The sequence below is a fragment of the Ochotona princeps genome, chromosome 21 (genome assembly GCF_030435755.1).
Source record: "Ochotona princeps isolate mOchPri1 chromosome 21, mOchPri1.hap1, whole genome shotgun sequence".
NCBI lineage: Eukaryota > Metazoa > Chordata > Mammalia > Lagomorpha > Ochotonidae > Ochotona > Ochotona princeps.
The window spans coordinates 23,600,602-23,625,753 of NC_080852.1; the positions used below are offsets into that span (position 1 = coordinate 23,600,602).

The 25,152-nt window shown below is 49.0% G+C and overlaps 1 protein-coding gene across 1 annotated transcript in view; it reads left to right on the forward strand.

The window, feature by feature from the left end:
* CHDH (choline dehydrogenase) overlaps positions 1-25,152 on the forward strand; it is a 32,968-nt gene that overhangs the window by 1,788 nt on the left and 6,028 nt on the right. The window lies entirely within an intron of this gene.

Here is a 25,152-nt window from a genome sequence, read left to right on the forward strand (position 1 = left end):
GTCGGGGAGGAGAGCTTGCTGCAGGTGTGGGCCGTCTGGGAGGGACTGCTGCAGGAAAGCCCGGGGGGCGGGGGGGGGGGGGAGAGCGCGTGGGGATGGATTAGGGAGTGGGGGAGTGGGCTGGGAGGTGCTCCTGTTGAAGATGGGAGGGGCTGAGGGTCTTTCTCCAGGTGGAAACTGGTGGGCCCAGGAGACAGGCAGAATGGGGCGGTGGGGGGAGTGCAGGATGCTGCACCCAGAGTCGGAAGAGGGGTACCGTACAGGGTTCCATACAGGGACCCCATCCTTGCACAGCCTGAGTGGCCCTCTCCTTAACACACCCCCCCCCCCCCCGCACTGCCTGGAGGCCAGTGATGACACTGCCCTGGTCTCCTGGGGGCTCTGTGGCCAGAACTGCAAGAGGGGCAGAAGGAGAGGCATGGAGGGCCCTACAGTAGCCCTCTCTGAGCTGGTCTTGGAGGACTGTCTGCTGGAGGGGAACGGTCTGTCTCAGCCCACCAGCTTGGTGCCCCTGCTAGCCACTGCTGGGTCGCTGTGTTAATACAGTGAATGAATGAACCAATCCAAGCTGACATTCCTCCAAGGCCAGTGCGTCCTAAGCCTGCCCCCCACCCAGGAGAGCTAGTTGGTCTACCTCTTCTTCATCTACGGGTGGGGCAAAGGCCAAGGTCCCCTACAGAGCCCGGAAGGCAGCTGTGCCGCAGACCCCTGGGTGGGCTTGGTGCTGCTGCTTGCAGACTGCTTGGCTCCGTGGCTTGCCATCCGCGGGCCCAGTGTGAGGCTGGATGCAGACCTGGGCTCTGTGTCTCCAGCAAGGAGACTGGGCAGCAGCAGCGAGAGGTAGCAAAGCAAATCATGGGGCTCAGAGCTGCCAGGGCAGGACTGAGATGCGCTTGTGACCTCTGTGACCCCGGAAGAGGCATTTCCTGCGACCCCAGGGGAAGACCCATCCCTGAGACCTTTGACTCTCTGCCTGTGTCATCCCCGAGAAAGCCCAAGGCCGTGAGGGTTGTTGACTTGTCCTGTGTCCAACCTCCACCCACACAGGTGGAATTTTCTGGCTGATTCTCTTGCAAATATTAATCAAGGCTGTTGCTGGTGGACAGTGAACACTTTGTTTCTTGGCAAGGGTTGGGCCGCCTCCCAGGCTGCTGAGGGCAGCTGGAGCCAGGAGAGGAGCAGATGAGGGTGTGCTGGCTTGATACCTGCCAACCTGAGCCCTGTGTTCTGCCCCAGCAGCCTGCTGGGCTTGGGAGACTCAAAACACGAACTTGTGTGCTCCGAACTACAGTCCCCAAAGCCACCCTAAGGGCATGCGCCCTTTTCCCCAGCAGGGCTACATACATTTCCTTTGCCTCCGTGGGAGAGGCAGACCACCAGATGTTCCACCTCACTGACCCACAGGTCAGTCACGTGTGTCTTGTTGGTGGATGGTGTCTGGCCCCAGTCTCCTGGGTCGTCACACTGGGGCATCACAGAAAGCCCAGAATGTGGAAGAGACGGGTGCTGCCATGTCTTCATGGTGCTTGGCCGAGGGGGCAGGGCTCCACAGAGGTCACCTGAGATTTCAGGAGCAAAAGCCGTTACCACCATGCATGCTGGGTCCATGGACAAGGCCAATAATACCTTAGTGTTGTGGTTATGAATTTAATACTATTTCAATTAATGTTGGTTGGGAACAGAGAATGCTGCTGTTACGATGAATACCGAGCCACGGTGGGTTGAGTGAGGAGAGTGGAGCTCGGCTCTTGTGGAGACGCCCATGTGCTGGTTAGCTCTCCCTCTTTGAATTTGTGGGCCCGTGTTCTCAGCCCTTCCTTCAGACCTTGTGAACGGTGAGATGGGTGGCCCCATTCCCATTCTGCAGATGAGTAAACCAAGGCCCAGAGATGTGGAAACTACAACCTAGGGCAGTTGACCCCCAGCACTATCCAGTGTTATAGTAGCACAGCTGGAATATGGGTCCGTGGTACAACATGGGGGGTTGCATGTGAGTGGGAGGTGGTTCTACAAATCAGTGTATCAGCACGTGTGTTGTTTGTTGTTGTTTGCGTATTGTAGTGAGAACAGCAATACCATTTTCAACGGGGACACTCTTGAAATGGCCGGGGGCGGGAGTGGGTGGATTTCTTACACCATCCCCAAGCTCCGGATTGATTTCTGGGCTTATTCTTTAGGGAGAGAATCATTTCCTGTGGGGAAAAAGAAGCAGTCTTTTTTTTCCCTTCTTTTGTAAAGCAGCTTGATCTGTGTTCTCAAAGCCGTGTGCTGCTCAGCCATCCGGGAGTCCACCGGGGGAACAGTGTGGAGGCTGGGAGTGTTGGCTGCTGAAGCCTGCCGGCCTGGGGCTGTGGCGGTGCGGCCTGTTCTGGTGCGGGCCAGGCCAGTAGATGTGGGCCTGGACGTTAGCGGCCTGGGGTGGGTGCTCATCCCAGCAGCCGCAGCCTCTCTCTGAGTTTCCCTCCAGCTCCTGGCTGCTCACGCTGACCCTGGGAAGCAGGGGTGATGGCCCCAACACCTGGGTCCCTGACTTCTCCAGGCTCTTTGCTGATTCCTGGCTTCGACCTCAGGGACTGAGGCAGGATGGAGCACTCTGTCCATCTCTCTCTCTCTGCCTCTCTCTCTGTCAAGTAACTTTTTAAGAAGAGTTGTGGCGGCTTTGCAGTGCTCCTGCTGCTGTCCCTGTCGTGTTTATAGAACATACTGGAGCCTGCACAGCAAGCAGGGGGACAGGAGGCTGTGCTCCGGGGTCTCTGGTAGGACTTGAACACTAGTGACTGTGTGGCTTGCAACACTGGCATCCCTCATCAGTGCTGCGTCCTGGCAGCTCCCGGCTGTTGTGGGTCCTGCTAATGCACCTGCGAAGCAGCAGGTGACGGCCCAAGGCCTTGGGGGCTCTGCTGCCCACTTGGGAGACCTGGATGGAGTTTGGGGCCACTGGTTTCACCTGGGCTGCTGTGGGCATTTGGGGGGTCAACCTGCAGATGGAAGAGTTCCTTCGTGTTATTGGTAAGTCAGATATACAGAGAGGAGAGACATAGAAGAAGATCCTCTGTCCAACAATTCACTCCTCAAGTGATTGCAATGGCCAGTGCTGCACCGATCTGAAACCAGGAGCGAGGAATCTCTTCCAGGTCCCCCACACGGGTGCAGGGTCCCAAGGCTTGGGGCTGTCTTCGACTGCTTTCCCAGGCCACAAGCAGGGGGCTGGATGAGAAGTGGAGCTGCCGGGATTAGAACCAGCACCCATATGGGATCCTGGGGCGTTCAAGGCGAGAACCTTAGCTGTTAGGCTACCGCGCAAGGCCCTAGAAATATATATATATTTTAAATACAAAGGTGCTTCAGAAAGTTCATGGAAAATTGAACCAAAAGATGTTTATGTGGCTGTGAAAACTTTTTGAAATCTGTAGATTTTTTGTGATGCATGTTTCCATGAACTGCTGCTTGAAGTTCCCCTCATACAATGAAAACTGTTTAAAAACTTTTTTTTCTTTTTTTTTTTATTAATTATTATGCATTATGTGACAGTTTCATAGGCTCTGGGAATCCCCCCACCCCTCCCCACGCCCCTCCCCCCTGGTGGATTCCTCCACCTTGGTGCAGTATTACAGTTCAAATTCCATCAAGATTCTTTCCTTGCAAACATATACCAAACATAGAGTCCAGCTACTTATTGTCCAGATGGGTTGAACAGTTTCTTGGGGAGACCATTTCTGGTCCAAAGTTAGAGCTGGTAGAATATCATCCCAGTCAATTAAGAGTCCCAATATAACATCAACAGCAATTTGTAACATTATGGAATTGACAAGGTTTTGCGTAACCAGTATGTTTAAAAAAAAAAAAAAAAAAAAAGAAGCAAGTTCTTAACCACAACCTATGGTTAGCTCATTGACATTTCAATTTTAGTTCATATACAGGACCAGCTGCTATATACCTTAAAATGGCTATAAGGTACCATTCAGCTGTCTTGTGTCTATTTCATTTTAGTATTTAGCCATTTGTTGTGTTGAAGTATAATTTTGCTGATCTTGGCAGATTTTAGGATAATCTAGACTGGCTTGTAACTCTAACAAGACATTTGTCAACAGTTAAGGTGCAGAACATTTTTTTTTTGGGGGGGGGGTGTGCAGGAAAGTCCCCAACACCACGGTGAAGAGTGACTAATCTTCGTGTCCTACCCAGCGAGGCATTAGCCAATCCATGCCAGCTCTTTCCTGTCAGATTCCAAGCTCTACTTTTTGTTGTTTGTCTATTTATTTTAGGTTTTTTTTAGTTTGTATGATTGTTTGTTTGCTATGAGGGGTTTTCGGAGCGATCCTGATGGTCATTGCAAGGGAGGGTGGGGGTCCAGAGGTGGAGCCAGGCTCGGACCAGAGAAAGCTCTCCTCCCTAGTCCCGAGGGACGTTTATTGTTCTTCTGTTTCTGCGGACCGCTACTATACCAATGCATGAGGGGGGAACCGGGTGCGATCCTGACAACCTCTTAACAGGAGGTCATGTGCGTGGAGCAGGGGGGCACTCCAGGGTAGAGCAGATGGCAAGGAGAAAGCCTGGATCCCAACCATGAAGACTCCCAGACCTTCACCACAAACTTAATACGAGCAACAAGGACCACATCCCAACTGCCAAGGAGGCCACAGGGAATTGGATGCCCTCGGAGGCTGAGTACTCTGAGGTCACCCACCCCCAACCGGAGCTCCCGCAGGGGATGGAGGAAGTCCAAACACTACCGCGCAAAAACTTTTTTTTTAAAAGATTTATTTATTTTATTACAAAGTCAGATATACAGAGAGGAGGAGAGACAGAGAGGAAGATCTTCCGTCCGATGTTTCACTCCCCAAGTGAGCCGCAATGGCTGGTGCTGCGCCAATCCGAAGCCGGGAACCGGGAACCTCTTCCAGGTCTCCCACACGGGTGCAGGGTCCCAAAGCATTGGGCCATCCTCCACTGCTTTCCCAGGCCACAAGCAGGGAGCTGGATGGGAAGTGGAGCTGCCGGGATTAGAACCGGCACCCATATGGGATCCTGGGGCGTTCAAGGCGAGGACTTTAGCCTCTAGGCCACGCCGCCGGGCCCTAAAAACCTTTTTTTAAAGGTAAACTGTAAGCCTGTTATCTTATTTTCTACTGCTGTAGAAATTGCCACGCTCTGACTTTCAATCCTGTGCTTATCTTGCACAGACGATCAGATAGTGTGTGTACCGGCTCTGGTTGCAGGCTGCACCGTGTCCTGTCATGTCAGGGTGTGTTGGGTAACTGGAGATTTTGAAAACGTTTGAAAGTGTCTTGGAGGGGCATGCTTTTGGTGCATGGTTAAGACATCACTTCAAATGCCTGTGTCCTGCAGGTGAGTGCCTGGTTCAAGTCCTGCCTCCACTTCCAGTTCAGCTCCCTGCTAGTGCGCCTTCTCTGAGGCAGCAGGTGTGGCTTGGGTCCCTGCCTCCCCTGCGGGAGACCCAGATGGAGTTCCTAGCTCCTGCCTTCTGCCTGGCCCATCCCTGGCTGTTGGACACACTTAGGGGTATGAACCAGCACCCAGATGAAAGATCACTCTGTTTTACTGCTTTTCAAATAAAATGAACATTAATTTAAAAAAATGTTTTGAAAGATTCATTTATTTACTTGAAAGACAAAGTTACAGAGAGAGGACAGACAGAGATCTTTATCTTTTGGTTCATTTCCCAAGTGGCCGCAATACCTAGAGCTGGGCCAGACATGAGCTGGGAGCATGTAGGTGCAGGGGTCAGAGGACGTGGGCCCTCTGCTGCTTTCCCAGGCACGTTAGCAGGGAGCAGGATGGGAGGTGGAGCAGCTGGGACTCAGAACAGCGCCAGCACTTTAGGCAGTGGATTAACTCACTGTACCGCAACGTTGGCTGCTGTTAATAAAAATTTGTGCAAAGTGTAGCTGGAAAGAGGAAGCTGGTCACAGGCTTTTGCACAAGAGCCCAACCTCCCGGGGCCCACATGTCTCTGCGGCTCAGCCAGGCTCTTCCCTTGCGCGCTGGTGGGCCCATCTGAGATTGCCGGTCAGCACCAAACATGACAGAGCTCCTTCCTGTTGGGCAAACTCTGCAATGTGTGCAGTTGGCCAGAAATTCCTGAGAGCTCCATCTGCCAGTCCCACAGTCACCAGGGTGTCACCTCTGCCACCAGCCCCAGGGGTCATGTCACTTCAAACGCCAGAGGCCATTGTTTCTGCTGCTTTTTTTAGTACATGTTTTGGACTGCCTGGTCACCCCATCTGCCAAGGGACAAATTTCAGTTCTTTCTTTTTCTTCCCTCCTTTTTTGCTTCCTATCTTTTTTTTTTAATTATTTATTATTTAACTTCATTAATTACATTGTATTATGTGACACAGTTACATAGATACTTGGGTTCTCCCACCCCTCCCCAAACCCTCCCACCATGGTGGATTCCTCCACCTTGTTGCATAACCACAGCTCAAGTTCAGTTGAGATTCCCCCATTGCAAGCGTATACCAAACATAGAGTCCAGCATCTTATTGTCCAGTCAAGTTCAACGGCTTCTTAGGTATACCCTCTCTGGTCTGAAGACAGAGCCAGCAGAGTATCATCCCAGTCAATTGAAAGCTCCAACATACCATCAGCAAAAATTTACATCATTATGGAATTAATTGACTTAGTAATGAGTAACCAATATGTTAAAAGTAAATGCAAGTTCCCAGCCACCTTCTATGACCACCTCACCTACACTTCAATTTTAGTTTATACACAACATATAACATTCAAAACATAACATGTTATACATAACATCATATCATCTTAAATTAAGGCAAACATGTGGTATTTAATCTTTTGTGATTGGCTCATTTTTCTTAGCATTATGGTTTCCAGTTTGGCCCATTTGGCCACAAAGAACTGCATTTTGTTTTTTTTAATAGCTGAGTAGTATTCCATGGAGTAGATGTAACATAGCTTTCTTATCCAATCCTCTGTTGATGGGCATTTTGGTTGCTTCCATGTTTTTGCAATTACTGATTGTGCTGCTATGAGCATAGGAGTGCATGTTGGTTTCTCATAAAACAAGTGTTCTGGATATATTCCTAGGAGTGCTATTGCTGGATCATACGGTATGTTGAATTTGAGTTGTTTGAATATTCTCCATACTGATTTCCATAGAGGCTGTACCAGCCTGCAGCCCCACCAGCAGTGGAGTAGGGTTCCCTTTTCCCCGCAACCTCGCCAACAAGTGTTGTTGGTGCTTTTATTCGTGTGGGCCAGTCTTACTGGCGTTAGGTGGTACCTCATTGATGTTTTAATTTGGATTTCCCTTATTGCCAGGGAACTTGAGCATTTTTTCATATGTTTATTTGCCATTTGGGTTTGTTCCTTTGTGAAGTGTTTGCCCATTTCCCGTGCCCATTTCTTGAGTGGCTTGTTTGTTTTGACATTTTGGTTGTTTTGTAGCTCTTTGTATATTCTGGAGATCAGCCCTCTATCACCTATGTCGTGTGCGAAGATCTTCTCCCATTCTGTGGGTTGCCTTTTTACTTTGTTGATTGTTTCTCTAGCTGTACAGAAGCTTCTTAGTTTGATGAGGTCCCAATTGTTTATTTTGGTCTTGATTTCTACTGCATTTGGAGTTTTTTTTAGGAAGTGAGGGCCTACCCCTAAGTGTTCCAGTGTGTTTCCAACATTTTCTTCCAAAAGTTTGAAGGTTTCTGGATGTAGGTTTAGATCTGTTATCCATTTAGATCGGATCTTAGTGTATGGTGAGAGATGTGGATCTATTTTTTTGTTTCTGCAGGCTATTAACCAGTTGTCCCAACAGCATTTATTGAACAGACCTTCCCATTTGCTTGGATTGTCGTTTGTCTTTTTGTCAAAGATTACTTGGCTGTATCTGTGTGGGTTTCCTTCTGGTGTTTCTATTCTGCTCCATTGATCTTCCTCTCTGTCTTTGTGCCAGTACCACGCTGTTTTGATAACCACTGCCCTATAGTATGTCCAGAGGTCCGGAACTGTGATTCCCCCTGCTGACTTCCTGTTCTTCAGGATGGTTCTAGCTATCTGTGGTTTTTTGTGCTTCCAGATGAACCTTTGGATCATTGTTTCCAGTTCCATGAAGAATGTTTTGGGCAATTTGATTGGGATTGCGTTGAATGTATATATTGCTTTTGGCAGTATAGACATTTTAATGATATTGATTTTACCTATCCAGGAGCATGGGATGTTACTCCATCTTTTGAGGTCTTGTTCAATTTCTTTTTTAAGTAGTTTGTAGTTTTCTTCAAATAAGTCTCCTACATTTTTGGTTAGATTTATTCCCAGATATTTCATACTTTTCTCTGTTATTTTGAATGGTATCTTGCTGGTTAAGTCTTTTTCCATCTTGGGGCTGTTCGCATACACTATGGCTGTTGATTTTTGTTCATTAATTTTGTACCCTGCCACTCTACCAAACTCTCGTACAAGTTCTAGCAGTCTCTGTATTGAGTCTCTTGGCTCTTCTACATAAAGAATCATATCATCTGCGTATAGTGAGAGTTTGACTTCTTCGTTTCCCATTTGGATTCCTCTGATTTCTTTCTCTTGTCTTATGGCCTCAGCGAGTACCTCTAGGACTATGTTGAATAGTAGTGGAGAAAGTGGACATCCCTGTCTTGTTCCAGATCTCAGTGGGAAGGGTTCCAGCTTTTCTCCATTCAGTATGATGCTGGCGTTGGGTTTTTCATATATGGCTTTAATTATGTTGTGGATTTTTCCATCTATGCCTACCTTGGTTAGGGTTTTTAGTAGGAAGTGGTGTTGGATTTTGTCGAAAGCTTTTTCTGCATCTATTGATACTATCATGTGATTCTTGTTTTTCAGTTTTTGGATGTAGTGTATCACATTTATGGATTTGCGAATGTTGAACCATCCCTGCATTCCAGGGATGAATCCTACTTGATCTGGATGAACGATCTGTCTGATGTGTTTTTGAATTCTGTTGGCTAGGATTTTGTTGAGAATCTTAGCATCAATGTTCATCAAAGAGATAGGTCTGTAGTTTTCCTTCTCTGTTAGTTCTCTGTCTGGTTTTGGGATTAAGGTAATGTTGGCTTCATAGAATGAGTTTGGAAGGGTTGCCTCTTTTTCTATTGTTTTGAAGAGTTTGTAGAGGATTGGGGTCAGTTCTGTTCGGAATGTTTTGTAGAATTCTGGAGTGAAGCCGTCTAGGCCTGGGCTTTTCTTTGTTGGGAGGTCTTTAATCACTGATTCAATCTCTACTTCAGTTATGGGTTTGTTCAGGTCGTTTGTTGCCTCTGGGCTAAGTTTTGGCAGGTGGTAGAAGACTAAGAACTTTTCCATTTCTTGGTGATCTTCTGATTTGTTGGAGTACAGTGCTTTGTAGTAATTTCTAATTATGGCCTTAATGGATGCGATGTCTGTTGTTATGTTGCCTTTTTCATGTTTGATGCTGTTAATTCTTGCCTTCTCTTGTTTTTTCTTTGTCAGTCGGGCCAGTGGGGTGTCTATCTTGTTTATCTTCTCAAAAAACCAGCTTTTTGATTCATTGATTTTGTGTATTTTTTTTTTTTATTTCTATCTGGTTGATTTCCTCCCTTGTTTTGATGATTTCTTGTTTCCTATTGTGTGTGGGGCTCTTCTGCTGTTGTTTTTCCAATTCCTGGAGGTGTGTGTTTAGTTCTTGTATTTGGCGCCTCTCTTGGGCCTTGACATGAGCTCCAATTGCGATGAGTTTACCCCGTAGCACTGCTTTGGCAGTGTCCCACAAATTTTGGAATGTTGTGTCAGAGTTTTCATTGGTTTCCATAAATTTTTTGATCTCATCTTTAATTTCTTCTCTGATCCATTGTTCGTTTAATAGCATATTGTTCAGCCTCCAAGAGTTTCTGTATTTCCTGGGGCATTTTGAATTGCTGATTTCCAGCTTCATTCCATGGTGGTCTGAGAGGGTACATGGTATGATTCCTATCTTTTTGAAGTTATTTAGGTTTGCTTTGTGTCCTATCATGTGGTCGATCCTGGAGAAGGTGCCATGCACTGCTGAAAAAAATGTATAATCTGTGGCCTTAGGGTAAAAAATTCTATAAATGTCAACCAAGTCCAGTTGTTCTATTGTTTGTATGAGCTCTGTTGTTTCTTTGTTGAGTTTTTGTTTTGTTGATCTGTCTATAGTTGTTAGTGGGGTGTTAAGATCACCCACTATTATTGTGTGCATATCTATGTCTCCCCTTAAGTCCGTGAGTAATTGCTTCACGTAGCTAGGTGCGTTTGAATTTGGTGCATATATGTTCACAATGGTAATTACTTCCTGATGGATCAGTCCCTTCACCAATATATAATGTCCTTCCCTGTCCTTTTTGATGTGTGTCAGATTGAAGTCCACATCATCTGAAATTAAGACAGCTACCCCAGCCTTTTTTTCTCGTCCATTGGCATGAAATATCTGTTTCCAACCTTTCACTTTCAGCTTCTTCGAATCTCTTCTGGTTAGATGTGTCTCTTGTAGGCAACAGATAGTTGGGTGCTGTTTGATAATCCATTCTGTTAATCTATGCCTTTTGATTGGTGAGTTCAGGCCATTTGTGTTAAGAGTTAAAATTGAGAGGTTGTGATTTTGCCCTGCCATACTTGTTTTTGTGGGTGTTGATATCTGTGTAATTGCCCTTCCTTGTGTGGACTTTAGTGGGGAGATCTTCCTGTTTGCCATCTTTGCTTATGATTCACCTCCTTTTTTTCTGGATTTAGTGCATTTCTAAGGAGATTTTGTAGAGCTGGTTTTGTGCTGGCATATTCTTCTAATTTCTCTTTGCTGTGAAAGTATTTGATTTCGTTCTCAAATACGAATGAGATCTTTGCTGGGTACAATATTCTTGGTTGACAGTTGTTCTGATTCAGGATTTGGAAGATCTTTGTCCATTCTCTTCTTGCTTGTAAAGTCTCTTCAGAGAAGTCAGCAGTGATCCTGATTGGTTTTCCCCAGTATGTGATCTTTTCTCTGCTTCATACTTGTCTCAGGATTCTTTCTTTGTCTTCATTGGAGTGGAACTTGAGCACCATATGTCTGGGTGAAGATCGCTTTGGGTCATATCTGCTGGGAGTCCTCTGACCGTCCTGGATTTGGGCTGGGTTCATGTTCCAAGTGTTTTGGAAGTTTTCCTGTATAATTTCGTCGAGCACCATTTGCATTCCTGACTCTTTTTCCGCTCCTTCAGGAAGGCCAATAATCCTAATATTCAATTTTCTGAGGTTGTCTTTCATTTCTTGTATGGTCTTATTGGCTTTGTTCAGACTTGTCTCCAACTGTTTAATGAACTGGGTATGTTCGTTTTGTGTGTCTTCCGTTTCAGAGATCCTCTCTTCTGCTGTATTTGTTCTGTTGGTTAGGCTCTCAATTTTGTGCTCTAAGTCAAGGATTTTACTTTTCATTTGTTGTATTTCTGAGGCTATGTGGTTCTTGAATTCCTTGAAGTCCTCCCAATTCTTCTCATTGTCTCTGACATATTTTAACATTATTTTTTTGAATTCCTTGTCTGGTAGATCTTCTATGTCTTCATCTCGCATCTCCGAAATAGACATTGGCTTTTGATCCTTTATTGGTAGGGTGTTGGCACTCTCATCTGGATCATTACCTTTTCTGGTATTTCTTCCCATTGTGTTAGTGTTTCTTTTTTGAGAGACCTAGGCACCAGTGTGCTGAGGGGTCTCCAAGCACTATCCTGTAGAGATCGGAGTCTGCAGGCGTGGAGTAGCAGGGTGTGGGAATTTTCAAGGCACTTTTGGTGCGTCTCCAGAACACTGGACCTCAGGGCGCCACTTCCAGGGCCCAGTGGATTCAAAGCGCACTCTCAGCTCGTCCCCTACAGGTATGCTACCACAGGGCGTGGGGGAGTGAAGGCACTCTCTGTGCGCGCCCCCTGTGCGCGCGATCACAGGGCTCAGAGGATTCTAGGTACTTTCTCGGTGTGTCCCCGGTGCCAGGGACTGCAGGGCGTGGAGGTTCCAGGTGCTCTCTGGGAACGCCTCCTGCACGCGGGTCCGCAGTGCTCTCCTGGTTCGTCTCCCAAGCACGGGACTATAGGGCTTGGGGTGTTCCAGGTGCTCTCTGGAAGCGCCTCCTGCGCAGGCCCGCCCACCCCAGCGCTTGCGGGGGACCGACTGCCCCAGCGCTAGCACGGGACTGCCCAGCCCAGAGGCGTGCTTGGGTTCCTGTGGGATAGCACCGCCCAGCTGAGTGCCACACCGCAAAGGCACGGGGGAGTATTCAGTGTGCCTTTTGCCTTTCTCCCAGACACAGCTTTGGCAGTTTCAAGGCACTCTCCCGGTGTCTCTAGACGCTGGAGTCTCGTGGGGGGGAGGGGCGGGGAGACGAGCACCAATTGTGTTCAGGCTCTGTGCATGCCCCTGGGGGGCCAACTCCCGAAGCCTCCAACCCACCACTGTCCCCACCCAACTCACTCAAACCTCAGGTTCTTGCAGTCTGCCTCTTCCTCTGGTGGGAACCCACGCTGCGGATGCGTCTCCCGGCTACTGCGTCCGTTGCTGGTCCCGGCGGGTGTAGGCGGGTGGAACCTGGAGGCTGCGGCGGTCCCGGCGGGGCTTGGCGACCAGGGTGGGCGGATGCCGGCGGGTCCCGGTGACTCAGGGTCCTGGTGTCCGCAGCGGGCGGAGGTCCTGGCGGGTCCTGGTGACCAGGGTGAGCAGATGCCAGCAGGTCCCGATCACCGCCGGTCCTCATGGCCACAGCATCTGCAGGTCTGTCGGCGGCTTTCAGCGTCTGCGGGTCGGTCAGGGCTTTCAGCGTCTGCGGGTCGGTCGGGGCTTTCAGCGTCTTCACGCTTATCCGTAGCTATCAGAGCTCTGTCCTGTTGCATCATCCTCAAGGGAAAGCTGCTTCCTATCTTTTTCTAAAGTGACTTGTTTCTTTATTTGAAAAGCGTAGTTACAGGCAGAGACAAAATCAGAAAAGGAGGAAGAGAATGAGAAAGATCCTCCCCCTGGGCCCAACGTGGTAGCCTAGTGGCTAAAATTCTTGCTTGGCATGCACCAGGAGGCCTTTGGAGCCTGCAGCTGCATGGGAGACCCAGAAGAGGCTCCTGGCTTCAGATTGGCGCAGCTCTGGCTGTTGCAGCCACTTAGGGAGTGAACCAGTGGACAGAAGATCTTCCTCTGTCTCTCCTTCTCTCTGTATATCTGTCTTTCCAGTGAAAATAAATAAATCTTTAAAAAAATTCTTCCATCTGCTATTCACTCGCCCAAACAGCTGCAGTTGGCAGGGCCGGCGCAGCCTCAAGCCAGAAATCACGAGCTGCTTCTGTGTCTCCTAAGGACTTGGCTGTCTTCTACTGCTTTCCCAGGCGCACTAGCAGGAAGCTGGATGGGAAGTGGAGTAGCTGGGACTGAAACCTGAGCCCTTTGGGGTGCCGGCACTCAGGAGGTGGCCTTACTGTGCTATGCCCCTGCTTGGACCTCCAGCAACGATTTCTTAGCACCCTCCAACATCCGTGGAGTGGGCTGCTTGTTCAATCCCACAGAAACCACAGGGGACGGTGAGCAGGGCTCCCCTGTCCCTTCGTCTGTAGCCTTCCTTGGGCCTCGCTCTGTTGTGTCTGATTTTCACCTCAGTTTAGCAGACGTGTGTGCCCCCCCCCCCCCATCCTTTCAATGCTATCCCTAGGTATGTCCCTTCGGCTCCTGCGGTTCCTGGGAATTGATGGATGAGCCCAAAAGTGCGATCAGATGCAGCTAGGATGGTGTAGGGAGGGCCTGGGGGCTGGATGAAGGAGCCTGACCCTCACCAGCGTCCCTGGGGTGGGTGAATGTGTGTGCTTGCCACAGTTCAGGCTCCACCTGTGGAGAGGGAGTCCTGCCCTCCTGCTGTAATCTCTGCCCTGCATCCTCTCCTAGAACAGACACGGCACTCTCACGCGTCCATCCCCTCCCTGCCAGGCCTCTCCCCGAGTGCCTGCTTGCATGCCTGGCCCTGGCAGAGAGACTGTGGTTGGGAGAGCTACTTGGGCCATGGGCTGCCGGGCCGCCAGTTTTTCGGTGGCTGTTGGGGCCTGCCCTACCTCCTGCCCCCTGGCCTCTCAGCTGCCTCTGCCTTTGCCAGCTGCTGGAGCTCGCCCCAGGTCCCTGTCCCCACTGGGGCCTGCCCTGCTGTGTAGTCTGCTCCCCAAGGCAGCCCAGCGGGCAGGAGGCGGTTCTGTCTGGAGGGTTCTATTCGTTAGGGACCAGCCTGTACATTCCCTCTTCCCCCAACCCCTTTGCCCAGTCCCTTGGGAGGCTCTAGCATGGTTCTAGGAGGGGGTCCTGAAGGGGTGAGTCCCTCCCCCCCGACCCTGCATCAGTGATCCCACTCCTAAACGCACCTCAGGTGCAGACTCCCCTGGGAGGGAAAGAAGCTGCAGGTGACCCTGACAGGTGTGCCTGCAGGACGTGGAGCTTGGCTGTGAGGGTGTACATGGGGTGGATACTGCACAGTTCCCCACCCGGCCCCTGGCATTGGTGGAGCCCTCCCCTCCTCCACCATGGGGGGCTCAGGTAGTCTGCACAGAGAACAGGTCCCTAGTCCCAGGACTTGAGAAGGTGCCACAAGGGCAGGAAGCAGACCCAAGGACACCACACGTGTAAGATGTGGCCCCACCCCTGCCGTGCGTTGGTGAATAAAAGCTCAGGTTCCCCACAGAGCTGGTATTATTTCCATTAGGGTATTAATTAGGTTATTAATTGTTGATGAATTGAGAATAGAGACTAGATCTAATTGTTGCATCTGGGAGGGTGGCCTAGTGAGAAGTTTTTCCTTTACAGATTTATTTAAGGGCTGGCGTTCTGGAGTAGTTAAGCTGCCTGTGTGATCCACCTTCCCATTTGAGTGCAGTTTCAAGTCTGGCTGCTCCGTTTCCAGTCCAGCTCCCTGCTGGTGACTCCTGGGAAAGCAGCAGAAGAGGGTCCAAGTCCTCAGGTCCCTGCGTCCACATATCAAATCCAAAAGAAGTTCTGGCTCCAGGCTTCTACCTGGCCCGGCCTTGGCTGTTGCAACCATTAGGGGAATAAACCAGCAGGTGAAAATTCTCTCATTCTCTCCTCTCACCCCAATTCACTCTTCCTGTTCCTTCTCCTCCTTCCACTTTAAGATTTTTTAAATTTGTGTGAGAGGTAGAGTTATAGAAAGAATCCGTTCATGTACTGCTTAAATGGCTTCAAGAGCCAGGTGTAGGCCAGTCCAAAGCCAGGAATCAAGAACCCATCTGGTCCCTGACGGGGAGAGCAGGGACACAAGCCCTGCGCTGCGTCCCCAGGTGCCTTAGTAGAGGGTGGGCTTGGAAGTGCAGCAGCCGGGACTCCAACAGGTGCCCATGTGGGATGCTGGTGTCATAGAGGTTTAATTGGCGGAGCCACAAGGCCCGTCCCCGGGGAGGCAGTCTCCGGGTCTGGGAGTTGGAGGCAGGCCTTGGAAGGTACTTTTCCTTGGAAGGTTGGTTCTACAAGCAGAGCCTCTCGTGTCTTTGCTTCCAGCTCACCAAGTCATCCTCCCTACAGGGGCATTGTGTCACACACTGCTCTGCCGCCTGGGATCCCCTTCCCCGTGGGTGCACAGCTGAGAGTGGACATAAACACTGGCTCGTGTGTGTGTGGTCATTACCATGACGCAGCGCTGTCCAGGCAGGGGTCTCGGTGCTTCCTAGGTTCTGGGATCAGGTGTGGGGACACCTCCAGGCAGCTCCCCTAACGCCCGAGGAGCCTGTGACCCCCTGCTCCTGGAGGGGCTGTGCCTGGGGTGGGTGGCCCCAGCACACACCCTCCTGTTCACCCTTTGCTGTAACGTGCTGCCAGTGTCCAGCCGCAGCCTTCTGCAAGGTGGACAGGCTCCCCTGGCGTCACCTCCTGGCGTCGTGTCCATTGGCTTCTCTGGAGGAGGAGGATGACACTGGGCACCTCCATTTGACCTCTTTTGTCACCCACATTTAAGCTCCTTCACACGGTGGCCACGGTTCTGCGTTCCCACAGCCGCTCACAAAGGTTCTGACTTCCCTGAAGCCTGCTCAGCACTTGTTCTTTTGTTTCCTTCCTGTGTTAAGATTTGTTTATTTGAAAGGCAGAGTCACCCAGAGAGAAGGAGGGAGACAGATCTTCTGTCCACTCCCTCACTGCCAAGAGGGAAGCAGTGGCTCGGGCTGGACAGACCAGACAGAAGTCAGAGGTCAGGAGCTTCTTCCAGGTCTGCCACGTGGAGGGGCCCAAGTGCTTGCATCATCCTCTGCTGCTTTCCCTGGCGTGTGAGCAGGGAGCTGGATTAGAAGTTGAGCAGCTGGGACTTGAACTGGCACCATTTGGGGGATGCTGCTGCCACAGACAGTGGTTTATCCTGTCATGCCACAATGCCAGCCCAAACGTTTGCTGTATTTATCATTTTCCGGTTTTGTCTCAGTGATGCACAGCTCCAGTGGGTGGGGAGTAGCAGCTCATTGTGGTTTTGACTGGATTCTCCCTGTTGCCTGGCAACAGAAAGCATCCTTTTTGGGTACTCGCTGGCCCAAGATGTTGTATGTCATCTTTGGAAAAAAAATGTCAGTTTCATTCCTTTGAGTACTTTCTATCTGGGCTGTTTTTGTTGGTGAATTGTAGGGGTTCTTGGTATACCCCAAATGCTGATCTCAGATACATGAACTGCGTATTTTCTCTTGTTCTGAGGTTTAGTTCACTCATGTTAAGTGTCCGTTTGTGCACAAATGTTTTCAGTTTTGATATGATACCCCTTACTTAGTTTATCGTTGCTATTACCTATAACACACATGCTCTATTCAAGTAAGCATTGCCAAAACCCTTCCTTGTTTCCACCGAGAAATTCTGCAGGTCTCGCATGTCAGTGCTGGGTCTGTTGTGATTTAATCTTTGTGCATGGTGTATTCTGAACTTTGGCTCGTAGACATGCTGTTTTCCTAGCACCGTCTGCTGAAGCCTGTCCCCTCATTGATCAGGGGTCTTGGCATTCCTGTCTAGGAGAGTTTGTGAATTTTTTTTTCCATTGATCTATATATTTTTCTACTACCATACTGTTTTGATTACTGTCACTTTGTAGTATGTTTCAAAACCAGAAGATTGGCACTGTGGCATGGTACACTAGGCTTCCATCTGGATCATAGGGGGTTCAAATCCCAGTGGTTGCGTTTTCAATCCTGCTCACTGTGTATGGCCTGGGAGAGCAGTGGAGGCTGGCCCAAGTCCCTGGGTCCAGGCACCTACATGGGAGACACAGAAGAAGCTCCTGTGTTCTGAGCAGCCTAGCTCCAGCTGTTGCAGCATGTGGGGAGTGAACTGGCGGATAAAAGATCTCTGTCTCTTCTTTGGAATTCTGATTTTTAATGAAAAATAAACAAAACTTAAAAAAAAGGAAGTGTGGGTCTTCTAGGTTGATTTTTCCTCTAGCTTTTTTTTTTTTCTATTTGAGGGATTACAAAAATGATTATTTCTTCTGCGTTGACACATTAGCGATGTTAAGGCTCTAATCCATGAGAATGAGATATCTTTCTTGTTACTTTATGTTGTGTTTAATTTCTTGAAGCATTTTGTAATTTTCAGTGTATGAATCTTTTGACTCCTTGGTGAAATTCATTCCTCAGTATTCTATTCTGTTTGATGCTATTCCAATTAGAGCTGTCCTTTAATTTCCTTTTCACATTGTTCATTGTTAGCGTATTAAAGCTGCAACACGTTTTTTGCAACTCTGCTGAATTTGCTTAGGAGTTCTCATTTTGGGGGTGGTTTCAGTGTGGTATTTTGAGGATTTTCAGCATGTAAGATGGTGTCATCTGGGGCCCGGCGGCGTGGCCTAGAGGCTAAAGTCCTCGCCTTGAAAGCCCCGGGATCCCATATGGGCGCCGGTTCTAATCCCGGCAGCTCCACTTCCCATCCAGCTCCCTGCTTGTGGCCTGGGAAGGCAGTGGAGGACGGCCCAATGCTTTGGGATCCTGCACCCATGTGGGAGACCCGGAAGAGGTTCCAGGTTCCCGGCTTTGGATTGGCGTGCACCGGCCTGTTGCGGCTCACTTGGGGAGTGAATCATCGGACAGAAGATCTTCCTCTCTGTGTATATCTGGCTGTAATAAAATGAATAAATCTTTAAAAAAAAAAAAAAAGATGGTGTCATCTGTGAGCAGAGGCTGTTTGAGTTGTTTCATGTCCTGGCCTGGTCTGGGTGGAGCCGCCAGTGCTGGGTTGCAAAGGAAGATGGAAGTTGAGCAACTTAGTTTTTTTTGTTCCTGATCCGCGGCGGAGGGCGGGGCAGCTTTCAGTCTGTGAGAATCAGTGAGTCCTGAGTTTTGTTTTCACCCGGGGCTTTTGTTGTAATGAAAGATTGTGTCTGTGGCGTGTGTTTGGTTGGTTGGATTTGTCAGTGGCTTGCTTCCTTTTGTTGAGTAGATCATGGGGCCTGGTCTCCGATCCCATTAATGATGTTTATTGTATGGATTAGTTTTCATTGGTTGAATTCTCTCCGCTGGCCAGCGATCAATTCTACATGGTCCTAGAGTGTGATCCTGTTGAGATGCTGCTGCTGAGAATCAAGGAAGGCATAAAGACTGCTCCTCGATCTATTCCCAAAGTCATGGTTAGACGACACTGACCTAGCTGTGCACCAAAGACAGGGGATGGCTGCCAAGGACAGTGGAGGATGGGTGGCAGACGGGAGGAAGGCAAACAGCAAAAGGAAGAAGACTTAGTGGGAAAAGGGCCAACCCGATGCCCTTATTGTTTTTAGACAAATATTTGCCATTATTATAAAAAAAAAAAGATGCTGCTGCTGAATTCACTTGGCTAGATTTCTGTGGAAGACTTTGTGTCAGAAGGGATATTATAGTTTTCTTGGCTTGATAGTGTCTTTGATATCTGGGTATTATTCAGAGTGAGCTTTTTTAGTAGAATTTGAGAAGGACTGATATTAATTCTCTGTCGGGTACAAGCAACCAATGAAGCTGTTTGATCTGGTTTTTCAGATCTTCTGATTATTTTTGATTTGATTTTAGTAGATTATATATTTGGGAATTTGTCCAATTCATCTAGGTTTTCTTCTGGTTTTCATTGAGGTTTATAGTACTCTTATAATCTTTAATTTTTTTGTTTGTTTGTTTGAAGATTTGTTTGTCTTAAAAGCAGGTTCAAAGAGAGAGAGAATCTTCCACGCGCTGGTTCACTCCCCAAATAGTTGACGTGGCCTGCACTGGGCCAGGCCTAAGCCAGGAGCTTGGAAGTTCTTCGAGGTCTCCCATGTGGGTGCAGAGGCGCAAGGACTTGGGCCATCCTCTGCTGCCTTCTCAGGCACATTAGCAGAGAGCTGCATTAGAACTTTGACAGCTGGCATTCAAACTGGTGCCTATATGGGATTGCAATATTGCAGGGGGAGGCTTAACTTGATATGCCACAACACCCTCCCTAATCTTTCTTTTTGAACAATCATTCGCTATATCCCCACTATTGTGTCTGAATTTAATCATCTGTTTTTTTTTCATTCCTTTTTTTTTGTTTAGTTTTGCTAAAAGATTCATCCGTCTTTGTTGATTTTAAAGAGTTGCCTTTGAGGTTCACTGATTTTTTTTTTTTAATAATTTATCTCTGCTCTGATCTTTACCGTTTCTTTCGCTTTGTTAGGTTTGGGTTTCACTTGCTCTTTTTTTTTTTTTTTGGTTAAGATTTATTTCTTTTTATTGGAAAGGCAGATTTACAGAGAGGAGGAGAGACAAAGATCCCCTGGTTCACTCCCCTAGAGGCCACAATGGCATAGCTGAGCCAATCTGAAGCCAGGAGCTGTTTCCAGGTCTCCTGCGTGAGTGCAGGATCCCAAGGCTTTGGGCCGTCCTCCACTGCTTTCCCAGGCCACAAGCAGGGAGCTGGATGGGAAGAGGGGCTGCTGGGACATGAACCAGCGTCCATATGGGATCCCGTGTCTTGTCTGCAAGGCAAGGACTTTAGCCGTTAGGCTACTGCACCGGGCCCTGTTACTCAGCATGGCTTTGCCTGCCTGGCCTCAGTGTGGTGTGTTGTCTTCAGGCCTCTCCTGACTTTCCTTGTGATTTCTTCCTTGGCCAGTTGGTTATCTGAAAAGAGGTTATCCTTTTTAAAAGATTTATTTACTTGAAAGAAAGAACCACAGTGATCGAGGGAAGGGGTAGTTCTTTTATTACTGATTCATTTCCCAAAGGCTCGTAGCAAGAGGGAGGGGCCTGCATGAGGGAAAGCCAGGTGCCTAGAATTCCCCCCGGAGTCTCCAGACAAGCAGGACCCAGATCCTGCAGCCATCCTCGGCTGCCCCCTGGACCTGGGCACCGCTCCCAGGCGCTCCCTGCAGTGTGCTGTGTGGGTCCACCCACCGCACCACGTAGGCTTACGTTTTCCAGTTTTGCTTGTGTTAACTGGTTTCCAGCTTCACTGTGACCTGTCACACAGTCTGCCCCGGAGCGTGGTGTCCGTGAACCTAGGGAAAGGCTGGCTGTCTTCCGTTGCTGGTTTGACTCTTCTGTTTTTGTTTTCGCCTACTTGCTGTATGGTACTTTTACGGCTTCTGTTTCTGGGTTGATCTTCTTTGTGGTTAATCTACACATTACTGAAACGGATTTAGGAGTCCTCAGTTCTTATCATCTGATCTTCCGTATCTCCGGTTGTGACTGCAGCATCTGTTTGGGGCTTGTGATGTTTGCTGCATGTTGGCATTGCCTGTTGGAAAGCTGTCCGACCCCACATCGTCCTCTCCGATGGCTTCTCTCTCTCTCAGCTGTGTGGTCCTTGCACGGCCCTGGGCCTGTTCCTCTCGGCCCTCAAGAGTGATCTGCCGCCTCACTGTGCCTCTCTCGGCCTCAGCTCCTGAAAGGTGCTGGGCATGCATGCTACACAGGTCTGTAAGACACGTGCTGCTGATTTTGGTGTGGATGTGGTTTTGACAGCACCTCTGGGTAAATTCCAGGGCGCACCATTGCTGGATGGTATGAGAAGAGCGTGTTAGATTTTGTTAGAAATTACAAACCCGGGAACCAGCGCCGAGGTGTCTGCAGTGCCAGCATCCCATGTGGGTGTCACTTCGTGTCCTGGCAGCTCCGCTTCCCATCCAGCTCCCTGCTCGTGGCCTGGGAAAGCAGTGGAGAATGGCCCAGAGCCTTGGGACCCTGAACTTAACATAGGAGACCTGGAGGAAGCTCCTGGCTCCTGGTTTCAGACCTGCCCAGCTCCAATCACTGAGGTCACGTAAGGAGTGAACCAGCAGATGGAATATGTCTCTGTCTCTTCTACTCTCTTTATAATTCTTTCAAGTAAAAATAAATAACTTTCAATAAAAAAACTCTTGACCAAAAAAAGTGTACGCCCCTGTCCATCAGTGGCTGCATCATTGCACCCCCTGAGCAGTGAGTGACAGACTGCTGCCATGTCCCCTCTGCAGCGCTGGCTGGCTGCGGTGAGTGTTTTGGGGTTGGGGTCCCTCCCTGTTGCCCCTGATAGTCACGTGCGATGCAGGATGTGGGGCCCCTCTTCCTGTGCCCGTTTGCCATCTACCCATCTTCCTTGGTGAGGCCTTGGGCCTTTCAGACAGGTGTTGTGAGTTTTCAGGATGCCGGTGTGTATACATTTGGGCTCATGGATTTCTAGCAGATAATGTTTTCTGCAGATGTTTTCTCTGGGTCCTGGCTTACCTTTCTAAACTCTCGATAGGGTTTATAGGAGGCGGCACCCATGGTTAGTTCTGGTAAGGGCCAGCTGATCAGAGGTATCATGGATCTTTCCTGGGGTGCTGTATTTAAAAAGTCACCATCGGGCTGGGGTTGTGGCAGAGTGGGTCGAGCCTCTTCCTGGGACATGGGCTTCCCGGTTCCCAGCTGCTCCAGTGCTGATCCAGCTCCCTGCTGACGCTGCTGGGACAGCAGCAGTGGATGGTCCCTGCACCCACATGGGAGACCCGGATAGAGTTCTTGGCTCCTGGCCTTGACCTGGTCCACCATAGTTGCTGAGGCCATTTGCACAGTGAGCCAGCAGATGGAAGAACGCTCTCTATGTCTCTCTGTAACTCTATCTTTTAAGTGAATAAAATAAATGTTGAAAAAAGTCCTCAACCTCAGTGTCGTTTGGAGTTTGTCCTGTCATTTCCTAGTTCTGTGCTTTATATTTAGGTCTGTGGTAATTTTTAAAAAATGGTTTAATTTATTGAAAGTCAGAATTATACAGAGAGAGAGAGAAGGAGGAGGAGAGAAATCTTCTATCCCCAGATGGCTGTGACATTAGGAGCATCCCTGTTCCAAAGCTGGAAACCTGGAGTTTCTTCTGGGGTTCTCCCAAGGGTGTAGGGGCCCAAGGCCTTGAAGCATCCTCTGCTTCTTTCTCAGGCCGTAAGCAGGGAGCTGGATCAGAAGTGGAGCGGCCAGGAATTGAACCGGCACCCATATGGGATGGCAGCACCATGGGTGGAAAATTAACTTGCTATACCACTGTACTGGCACCCTGTGATACATTTTGAATGAAGTTTTTAGAATAAGGGTACAAGGTCTGTGTCTGTTTTAGGAAGATTGATTTGTTTGGAAAGTAGAGCTGGCGAAAGATCTTCATTTGTTGGTTCACTCGTCAATTGTGCACAAAGCCAGGTCTGGGCCAGGATGACACCAGGAGACAGGAAGTTCATCTGGGTCTCCCACGTGAGTGGCGGGGGCCTTAGCCCTTGGGTCATCTCCCACAGCTTTCCCAGGCTCTTTGGCAGGGCGCTGGGCCAGCAGCAGAATGGCTGGAGCTCTCCCAGCACTCAGCATGGGAGGTCAGCACCCCAGGTGGTGGCTTCATGTGTTGTGTAACATCAGCTGCTGCATTGCTTTCCTGCAGCCGGTGGAGACCCGGATGTTCTGGCTCCCTCTGTGGAAGACGCTGTTGTTGTTCTGTCGGGGGCAGCTCTGTGGTTCTGTTGCATGGATGTGTTTGTTCCGTCACCAGGTCCCCACTGATTTGCTTACTGTTGCTCTGTAAGAAGCCTTGGGGTCACCAAGCACCAATCCTCTGACTTTGTTTTTCTCCTTTAGTGTTGTGTTGGTCATTCTTGGGTTTTCGCCCCGGAATCAACTTTCTTTTTTTTTAAGGTTTATTTTATTTTTATTGGAAATTCAGATATACAGAGAGGAGGAGAGACAGAGAGAAAGATCTTTCTTCTGATGATTCACTCTCCAAGTGAGCACAACGGCTGGTGCTGCGCCGATCTGAAGCCAGGAGCCAGGAACTTCCTCCAGGTCTCCCACATGGATGCAGGGTCCCAAGGCTTTGGGCCGTCCTCCACTGCTTTCCCAGGCCACAACAGGGAGCTGAGTAGCAAGTGGAGCTGCTGGGATTAGAAGTAGCGCCCATATGGGATCCTGGCGCATTAAAGGCGAGGACTTTAGCTGCTTGGCCATGGCGCTGGGCCCGGACATCAGCTTTCTAACTGTTGATCAATATTCCCACAGAATAACTGGGTTTTGTTGTTGTTGTTGTTGTTTTATTTTTAATGGGGATTGTGTTGAGTCTGTAAGTTGAAGTTGCCAAGAACTGATGTCCTGATGATATTGAATCTTTATCTCACATAGTTTTGTAGCTCTTGCACATATTTGTTATTAGCAATATACCTTATTATTTCTTTGAGGTGTTAGTGTAAATGATGCCTTATGTTTGTTCAAGTTCAGTTTGTTCCTTGCTGGTTTGTAGGCGAGCGAGTGACTTTAGTGTATTAACTTTTCACCCTGCCTGAGTTCCAGGATTATTATTATTTTTTTATCTTGTCTTGAAGATTTTCTGTATTGATGATCATGTCATCTGCAGGCACACTGATTTCTCCTTTTCCCACCTGTCTACCTTTGGCCGCCGTCCCTCAGTGCCCCGGCTAGCACTTGCAGTGGCTGACAAGGTGGCCAGGGGGACAAATCCATGCTGGATGATGTTCCCCTCTATCCCTAGCTTGCTGAGAAATTTCTTCTTTTATCATGAATGGATGCTGGGTTTTCGTCGGAGGCCTTTTATGATTGTGTGGTTTTTCTTGCAGCTGTCTGATGTGATGGATATTCACTGATGTTGAAGGCTGAGCCCATTTTGTATACGCAGGATAGATCCCACTTGTTTGTGGTTACATAAGTTAAAACAAAATGTTTTGGGAAGAGGGAGCAAGGGAAAGAGACAGTCCACTCCCTGGCTCGCTCCAGAGAATGCTGTACATGTGCACACGTGTGTGTCTGTCCTGTGTGTATGAGACTGAAGGCTACACACGGGAGAGACTGTCTCTGCTACACATGGGAGAGACTGTCTCTGCTACACACGGGAGAGACTGTCTCTGCTACACACGGGAGAGACTGTCTCTAGTTTTCTTAGTTTTGTGTGCTGTGAGAGGAGGGTGTTGCTGGCCTCCCTGCGTGAGGAAACACTCGCCTCTTCTGACATCTTCCGGAAGGCATCGTCAAGAACTGGGCTGCTTTCCTCTGACTGTGTCTTGTGGAATGTTCCATTGAGTTCGTGCGGGCTTCGAGCTCTCTGCTGTGGAGAGTTAGTGATGATGACGTCTTCTTCAGCACGCCCCTTCTGGTGTGGGACCAACGGGACAACCCATTCCGCCTGGGTTGTCCACTCTCTCACTTTAGAAGTCCTGTGTACAAGGGTCTTCAAAGTCCATGGAAATGCAGTTATCCATAACCTGGAGGATTCCTTTCTCTTTGCACCAACATCAGCATCTTTGTTATGATGGTTCCAGCATCTGGATAGGTCCTCCTCTGGTCTGGTTCTGTTAGCTACCGCTTGATAATTGATAAGGAATCATTTGTGTTGGGGGGAAGAGATTTTATTTGAATTGCGGGGTGACAGAGGGAGACAGACAACTCTTCCCTCTGCTGATTCACTCCTCAAATGCCCAGGGTTGGGCCACTCTGAAACCAGGGGCCTGGAGCTCCATCTGCCTCTCCCCAGTACTGGGCCCACCGTCCGCTGACGTCCCCAGTGCATTAGCAGGGAGCTGGATGGGAAGGCGGAACAGCCAGCATCTGAACGGGTAGTTCAACCCATTGTGCACAGTGACGGCCACTCTTGGTTTATTGCATGACTTCCGATTTTATATTCATGCTAGATCCCATGTAGTAGGGCAGCCTTTCATGCTGCCCGGTTCTGGAGTACCGTGTTGAATTGGTCTAGCGCGGAGGTTGTCGT